General features: G+C 44.2%; 1 non-coding gene across 1 annotated transcript; it reads left to right on the forward strand.

The window, feature by feature from the left end:
* Window positions 1-3,340: 3,340 nt before the first annotated feature.
* LOC123455914 lies at window positions 3,341-3,481 on the forward strand. Its single transcript, XR_006634212.1, has one exon. It is a non-coding gene; the product is annotated as a U4 spliceosomal RNA (small nuclear RNA).
* The last annotated feature ends 5,594 nt before the right edge of the window (window positions 3,482-9,075 follow it).

The following is a 9,075-nucleotide window of genomic DNA, read 5'->3' on the forward strand; positions in this document are numbered from 1 at the left end:
ACATGCAGACATATATGCACCACACACATATGCATGGAAAGTTGAGTAAAATTTAAAAAAGAAATACATCATCAAAGAACAATAATGTTTTTTATTAAAACAATAGGGAGGCTGGAGAGATAGCTTAGCTGTTAAGACACTTGCCTGTGAAGCCTAAGGACCCAGGTTCGATTCCCCAGTACCCACATAAGCCAGATGCACAAGGTCACAAGGTGGTGCATGACATGCATTTGGAATTTGTTTGCAATGGCTGGAAACCCTAGAGCACCCATTCTCTCTATCTGCCTCTTTCTCTCTCTTCTCTCTCTCTCCAATTAATAAATATTTTTTTTAAAGTAGGGACTAACAGAGGATAAAGGAGAAGAAATCAATAACAACACACATATTTCTGGCTTGAGCCAGTGGTAATGTCCTTTACGAATTTATAAAACACCAGAGGAAGAACAGGAATCATGCATTCAGATTGGATGTACTAAGTTTAAAGAGCCTCCAAAGGGAAATCCTAAGGAACAAGTTGGGTATATTTGCCCTCACACTCAGGATAGAGTTATAAATTGAAAATAAAAATATAACCTCAGCATAAGATGAAAAAGGAAAGACAGAATGAAATGGCCTAGAAAAAGTCAAACATTTATGTGGGTAGAAAAAGACTTAAAAGCCGGGCATGGTGGCACATGCCTTTAATCCCAGCACTCGGGAGGCAGAGAGGTAGGAGGATCGCTGTGAGTTCAAGGCCACCCTGAGACTACAAAGTGAATTTCAGGTCAGCCTGAGCTAGAGTGAGACCCTACCTCAAAAAAACAAAAAAAGAAAAAAGACTTAAAGTGTGACTGAAAAAATGAACCCAGAGAATCAGCAAGAAAAAACAGAGTGATGCTCTGAAAACCCCTAAGGGAAAAGAGAGCTTTACAACGGAAGGAGAAAAACTGGGCATGGTGGCATGTGCTTATACTCCCAGCACTTGGAAGGCAGAGGCAGGAGGACTACTGTGAGGCTGAAACCAGCAATGGACTACACAGTGAATTCAAGGACAACCAAAACAAAATCTTACATTGACTGTGTTGGGTCTAATGACAAGCTTCTAATGAACAGAATACAGAAAAACTGACAGTACATCACTTGGAAGTTTAGGTTACAAACACACAGCTCCCGTCTTTCCCCACAAAACTCTTGACAGAAGAGAAGCAGGGTACCATGTTTAAGTTGCCTCTGCAGCAACCCAAAGGGCAAGGGACTGATTTCCCTAGCACAGACCTAAAGTCCACCAGCAGTTACATACAACACTAATAGCCACATACACCACCAACAGCCTTACAGGGGACCCTGAATCACAGGCACTAAATACACACAGACTTCTGACCCACAGAAAGTAACAAAGAAGAAGTACTACTTCTTTTAAGTTTGGGAGTTATTTATTATGCAGCAATAGACAACTAGCACAGTTACTGAGAGGTTAAATACAAGGACAGAAAAACAGCCACTGGCTATTTGCATTTACTATTTTCAGTTTCAGTGAAATCATGAAGCAGACGTGAGACAGAAATAGATTGAGAAGAAAATCACAGGTTAAAAAAAAAAATAGATCTGTGTTGGGCGTGGTGGCACACGCTTTTGTCCCAGCGAGTACTCAGGAGGCAGAGGTAGGAGGATCACTTTGAGTTTGAGGCCACCCTGAAACCACATAGTGAATTCCAGGCTAAAGTGATACCCTACCTCAAAAGTGGGGGGAGGGGACTGAGGAAAGGACTCAGGGGATAAGCCTGAGTACCCAAGTTGGGATTCGCAGATCTCATGAAAGCATCAAAAGTTATGCAAGCTTCTGTAACCCAGCACACTGACAGCAAAGCAGGAGGTGGGGACAAGACTCCTAAGAAGCTATGCGCCGAGAACAGCGGCCAGAACAAGCCCCGCCTCGAGCAAGGCACAAGGCAAGGGTTAGCAACACAAAGTCATCCTCTGACCTCCATCAGCATGAAGGAGCATGCACATACCCACGCTCACACACACGTACATACATCACACACACATCAAAAAATAAATTTAGGGGCCGGAGAGATGGTTCAGCGGTAAGGCGCTTGCGTGCAAAGGCTGACAACCTGAGCTCCCCTGCCCAATACCCATCTAAACCCAGATGCACAAAGTGGTGCATGTGTCTGGAGTCCGTTTGCAGTGGCTGGAGGTCCTGGCGCACCCATTCTCTCTGTCTCTCTTCTATCTCTCTCTGCTTGCAAATAAATAATAAATAAAAATATTTTTTAAAAAAATAGGGTTGGTCTTGGTTTCCCACCAGGAATAGATGGTTAGGCCCTATTGCTGAAGACCCCACATACTTGAGCTACAAGGTCATTGAGAAACCCTGCTGGAGCTGACATGAAAACCTCCTCCATGTAGACCAGCTGACAGAAAGCTGGAAGAAGCCATTCTACATGCAGTTCAATGGCAGAAAGAGACACCACCAATGAAGATACCCAACAGTGGACACTGAAAGCCTTTTATTTGGCCAGCCAGGCCAAATAAGCCAACGGGTGCAATAGCGGCACATCTGTTATGGGGGAAATGAACCACCCTCTACTTTGACTGGAGGCCTGCTCCATAGGAGGAAATACATCCCTGATACTGAAAACCTACAACAGGGGTAGTCATGAGCCCTAGGGGTGTAATATCTGCTGCTGTCTGGCTAAATGTATATCCTATGCACACCAAACTGCACAGTAAGCACTTCTCTTAATGTTCATACCCATATTAATGCTACTCTCACTTGTGGTTAGAGAAGCTTCTCTTTTCAGATACTAATGACCTTGGGATGACTCAGAAGTCACCATGGTACTGAGAGGAAATGACAGAGGAGTGCTCAGCACTGTAATATCTCTATCACACCTTCCATGGCTCAGGGTCCATTGTGGAAGAGGCAGCAGAAAGAATGAAACAGCCAAAGGAAGGGTAGGACTCCTTACAACATGCTTCTGCAGACACCTCACAGTGCCTGATACTACCTACACAAGACCATCATAATAGGAGGGAAAGATCATGACATCAAAATAAGAGAGAAACTGAGAGGGGTGGGTATATGATGGAGAGTAAAGTTTCAAAGGAGAAAGTGAGGGGAGGGAGGGAATTACCATAGGATATTGTTTACTACTATGGAAGTTGTCAATAAAAAAATAAATAAATAGGGCTGGAAGCTGGGTGTGGTGGCACACACCTTTAATTCCAGCAGAGGTACAGAGGGAGGCAGAGGTAGGAGAATCATAAAGAGCTCAAGGCCATCCTGAGACTAAATAGTGAATTCCAGGTCAGCCTGAGCTACAGTGAGACCCTACCTCAAAAAAACGGGAAAAAAAGCTTTGCGCAGTGGCAGTATCGTAGCTAATGAGGTTTATCCAAGGCGCGATTATTGCTAATTGAAAACTTTTCCCAATACCCCGCCATGACGACTTGAAATATAGTCGGCATTGGCAATTTTTGACAGCCTCTACGGAGACTGAAAAAAAATGGGGAAAAAAAAAAAAACCGGGCTAGACAAATGGCTCAGCTGTAAAGGCACTTTGCAACCCAGGTTCAATTCCCTAGTGCCCATGTAACGTGGGAGCACAGAAGAGCACATACATCTGGAGTTCACTTGCAGCATCTGGAGGCCCTGGTGTGCCCATTCTCTCTGTCTTGTATCTTATTTTGCTCACAAATAAATAAATATTACTAAAAAATAAATAAGAATAAGAAAAAAATTTTTTCGAGGTAGGGTTTCACTCTAGCTCAGACTGTCCTGGAATTCACTATGTACTCGCAGGGTGGCCTTGAACTCTTATAGATCCTCCTACCTCTGCCTCCCAAGTGCTGGAATTAAAGGTGTACGCTACCACACCTGGCTAAAAAGTATTTATTTTAAAAGTTTTTTAAGGAAAAGGAGGGAAGAGGAAAAAGGGGAAGGAAGGGCATTTCAGTATACCCATATATGAGTCCTTGAACATCAGTTCTTAGCTGGGCAGGGTGGTACATACCTTTAATGCCAGAACTCAAAAGGCAGAGGTAGGAGGATCACTTGAGTTCAAGGCCAGCCTGGGCTAGAGTGAGACCCTACCTCAGAAAAAAAAAAATAACCAAATATAAAATAAAATAATATCAGCTCTTAAAACTCTCCATCCCACAAGTCTGTTGTTTTAGTATTTTATTCATTTGCAAGGAGAAAGAGAGAATGAATAAAATGAATGAATGAATGAGAATGGGTATGCCAGGGGTTCCTGCACCTGCAAACTCCAGATGCAAGTACTCCACACTTCTGGTTTTATGTGGGTACTAGGGAATCAGACCCAGGCTGTCGGGTTTGCAAGCACCTTTAACCACAGAACCATCTCTCTAGCCCCCATAAGTCTATTTTGTGGGTCCAGACATTCAGCCATTTGTGAATTCACTTATTTGTACTATTATCTATTCATTCATCAAATATCTAATAACTGCCTATTATTTGCACACTGGAGGACAAGGACAGATGGTCATTGTCCTCATGAAAACTAGGACACTTTTTTTTTGTATTTTCCACAAAACAGCATGAAAAGATCTAACTGAAGTCTAGTAGTGACAACTCCATTTCTATTTCCCTTATTTATAAACCAATATCATTCTATGAACCTACAATTATTATCTGCTGTGACTTAGTGAATCCAAGTTGGACTCTAGTGATCACAACTGCCCTTGATAGGGGTTTGAAAAATATCTTTTAAATACTATATTCTAAAATAGTGCCGAGTTCAATATTAGATTAAAAGATAAAATATTTCTTATGCAATTTTAAAATACTTAAATGCCAAGTAATTACATAGAATTTTACTATTAGAGCCAGGCATGGTGACATACATCTTTAGTCCCAGTACTTAGGAAGCTCGGGTAGAAGGATCACTATGAGTTGGAGGTCAGCCTGGGCTAGAGTGAAACCCTGCCTCGAAAAGACAGTAAAAATAGGAGCCAGGCATGGTGGCACACGCCTTTAATCCCACCACTCGGGAGGCAGAGGTAGGAGGATCACTGTGAGTTTAAGTCCAGCCTGACTACATAGTGAAGTCCAGGTCAGCCTGGGCTAAAGCAAGAACATACCTTGAAAAATAAAAATAAAATAATAAAGAAAATAGAAAAAGAAAACGCAGAAAAAAGAAAAAAAAAAAAACAAGCATGGTGGCTCACACCTTTAATCCCAGCACTCAATAGGCAGAGATAAGAGAATTGCTGTAAACCAGAGGCCAGCCTGATACTACAGAGTGAGTTCCAGGTCAGCCTAGGCTAGAGTAAGACCCTAACTCAAAAAACAAAACAGTGCTGGAGAGATGGTTCAGCAGTTAAGGTACTTGCCTGCAAAGCCTAAGGACCCATGCTCAACTCTCCAGATCCCATGTAAGCCATATGCACAAAGGTGAGGCAAGTGCAAGGTCATACATGCCCACTAGGTGGCGCAAAAGTATGGAGTTCAATTACAGTAGATGAGGCCCTGGCATGCCAATTCTTTCTCATTAAAAAAATGAAAAAAATAAAAAATATTTTAAAAAATAATAATAAGCCAAAGGAAGGAGAGGAGTGCTTACAATCCTATCTTCCAGATACAAAATTCATGGCTTCACAGTGGCTAATGATACCTACACAATACTTGCATAATAGGAGAGGGGAAAAAAATGATAAAATCAGGGCCAGATGTGATGGTGCACAAATCCCAGTACTTGGGAGGCAGAGGTAGGAAGATGACGTGAGTTCGAGGCCACCCTGAGACTCCAAAGTGAATTCCAGGTCAGCATGGGCTAGAGTGAGACCCTACCTCGAAAAACCAAATAAATAAATATATATATATATAGAGAGAGAGAGAGAGGGAGGGGGGGCACACACAGACAGACAGACAGACTAGTTGGAAAGAAGGGATTCAGCAGAGGGGGGATTTGGGAGGGAGAAAAAAAGAGGATGGTAGAAGGAGATTGTGATCATGGTATAGTATATTGTTTATATTTATGGAAGCTGTCAATAAAAAGTTTAAAAACAAAAAATAAAATAAAAGACAATAAAAAGGAAACAAAAAACATTAGTGGAGGTGAAGAGATGGCTCAGCAGCTAAAGGCAATTGCTTGCAAAGACTGCTAAACCAGGTTTAAATTCCCAATACTCACATATAGCCAATTGCACAAAGATGCAATGGACAGACAGACAGATGAAGATCCCCAGGGTATGCTGGCTAGCTAGAGTTTCCAAATTGGGTGAGCTCTGAATTCAGTGAGAAATGCTGTCTCAATAAGTACGTGGAGAGTGGTTAAGATACCCAATGTTGACTTCTAGCCAACAAATGCATACACCCACACACATACAGAGGCACACATAGGCATGCACACCAAATGCACATATACATACAAAACAAATAAATAAAATTAAAGGGCTAGGAAAATAGCTCAGTAGTAAAGAGCACTTGCCTCTTAAGCATGAGAGCCTATCAGGTCAGGGTCTACCAAGTTCAACTCCTCAGAACCCATGTAAAAAGCTGGGCTGGAGCCAGGCATGGTGGTGCACGCCTTTAATCCCAGCACTCAAGAGGCAGAGGTAGGGAGGATTGCCGTGCGTTTGAGGCCACCCTGAGACTGCATAGTGAATTTCAGGTCAGCCTGGGCTAGAGCGAGACTCGGAAAAAAAACAAAAAACAAAAGCTGGGCTGGGCTGTGCTGGAGAGATGGCTTAGCATTTAAGGCACTTGCCTGCAAAGCCAAAGGACCCAGGATCTATTCCCCAGGACCCATGTAAGCCAGATGCACAAGGGGCGTGCATGCATCTGGAGTTCCTTTGCAGTGGCTAGAGGCCCTAGCATGCCCATTCTGTCTGTCTCTCCTCTCTCTCTTTCTCTCTCTCTGCTTGCAAATAAAATAAAATAAATTTTAAAAGCTGGACAAGGGGCTGGAGAGATGGCTTAGTGGTTGGGGTGCTTGCCTGCAAAGCCAAAGGACCCAGGTTCAATTCCTCAGGACCCATATAAGCTAGATGCACAATGTGGCATATGCATCTACAGTTCGCTTACAGTGACTGGAGGTCCTGGCATGCCTATTCTCTCTCTACCTCTCTCTTTGTTTCTATCAAATAAATAATAAAATATTTTTTTAAAAAAAGGTGGACAATCCCATGCATGTCTATAGCCCCAAGCCATGGGGGACAGAGACTAGAGAATCACTGGGCCTCATCAACAGACAACAGCTCTAAGTTGAAAGAGAGACCTCATCTCAAGGAAAGAAAATGCAGATGAGCAGTAACCAACGGGATAAGCAGGGCACAGTGGCGTACACCCAAGCACTCAGGAGACAGAGGTAGGAGGAGCACCAAGAGTTCAACGCCACCCTGAGACTACATGACTACACATGAATTCCAGGTCAGACTGGGTTAGATTGAGATGCTACTTCAGGAAAAAGAAGAAAAAAATTTGAATGATTCTTACATTTATCTCATCTCTTTCACACTAACATTCATTCATCTGTGTTGCTAGACATTACAGTCAAGCATACATCTCTTGCCCAACATTCTGACCCATCTTTAAATAAGGACAGTTGATCACTCCCTCCTCTGAAAACCTCCTTTCCTCCACTTAGGCAATGTCACACTTGCCTGGTTTCCCCCTTAGTGACCTCAATCTCTTGGGTTCCTTTTCAGTTCCCCAGCATGTGTCTTGCGGTTTCTTGGCAAAGCCAGACCCAAAAGGTAGAGAAGCTCGTCGGCTGTGCTCATGACGGTAGCCCCAACTGAAAGCAGGACCTAGAACCATACTTACCATAAAGAAGAAGGAATAATGAGTGCAGCCACTGCGCAGCGCTAAGATTTGGATCGCTTCTCTACCTAAATCCACTTCCCTAACAATCTTACAGTGGTAAGTATCAGCTGGAATTAGCTACATCTCTCACTCTTTCTGGACATCGCCACTGAACTTCTGGGTTTTCCCTAAACATTCTCCGACCACCACCTCCATCTCATTTCCTGTAACCTCATTCTAGTTGTCTGAGTCAAAAACTAGTTAGCCAGGTACAGCGGCTCATGCCTTTAATGCCAGCATTCCAGAGACTGAGATAGGAGAATTGCAGTAAGTTCAAGAGCAAGCTGAGCTACAAAGTGAGTTTCAGGTCAGTCTAGGTTAGAGAAAGACCCTGAGGACAGACGAAAGGGAGGAATGAAGGGAAAGAGAGCGAGAGCAAGAGAAAAAAGGGAAGGAGTCGGGAGGAAACACAATCAAATCGGCAGAAGTCCTGCTCTCTAGAAGCTCAGGAAAGGAGCATGGAACAGCGAGAGACCCTGCCACAAACAGGTAAAAGGTGAGGACTGGCCCAAAAGTTGTCCTCTGACCTCTACACTCACATACACATACCTCTCCTCCCCCCCCCCCGCAATAAAACAGTGTGTGGGGGTGAAGAGAGGTAGCAGCAAGCAGCAGCTGGACGTGGGACATACACTGAGGGTGGGCTCACTGCAGTGACTGGACGTGGGACATACACTGAGGGTGGGCTCACTGCAGTGACTGAACGTGGGGCATACACTGAGGGTGGGTTCACTGCAGTGACCGGATATGGGACATATGCTGAGGGTGGGCTCACTGCAGTGACCAGATGTGGGACATATGCTGAGGGTGGGCTCACTGCAGTGACCAGATGTGGGACATATGCTGAGGGTGGGCTCACTGCAGTGACCAGATGTGGGACATATGCTGAGGGTGGGCTCACTGCAGTGACTGGACATGGGGTACACGCTGAGGGTGGGCTCACTGCAGTGACTGGACATGGGGTACAGGCTGAGGGTGGGCTCACTGCAGTGACTGGACATTGGGTACACGCTGAGGGTGGGCTCACTGCAGTGACTGGACATGGGATACACGCTGAGGGTGGGCTCACTGCAGTGACTGGACGTGGATGCAGTTGATGAAGACTTAGTACTGAGCACCGGCGAGTCTCTGACCCCACTCCTCCTATGATGAGATGGAGTGGAAACTGGAGAATACTCAGGAAGCTCATAGGCCAGTCAGCATAGTGTACACAATAGAGAAAAATAGAGACTCTAAGCTGGGCATGGTGGCACACACCTTTA

This window comes from Jaculus jaculus, chromosome 18 (assembly GCF_020740685.1).
Source record: "Jaculus jaculus isolate mJacJac1 chromosome 18, mJacJac1.mat.Y.cur, whole genome shotgun sequence".
NCBI classification, from domain to species: domain Eukaryota; kingdom Metazoa; phylum Chordata; class Mammalia; order Rodentia; family Dipodidae; genus Jaculus; species Jaculus jaculus.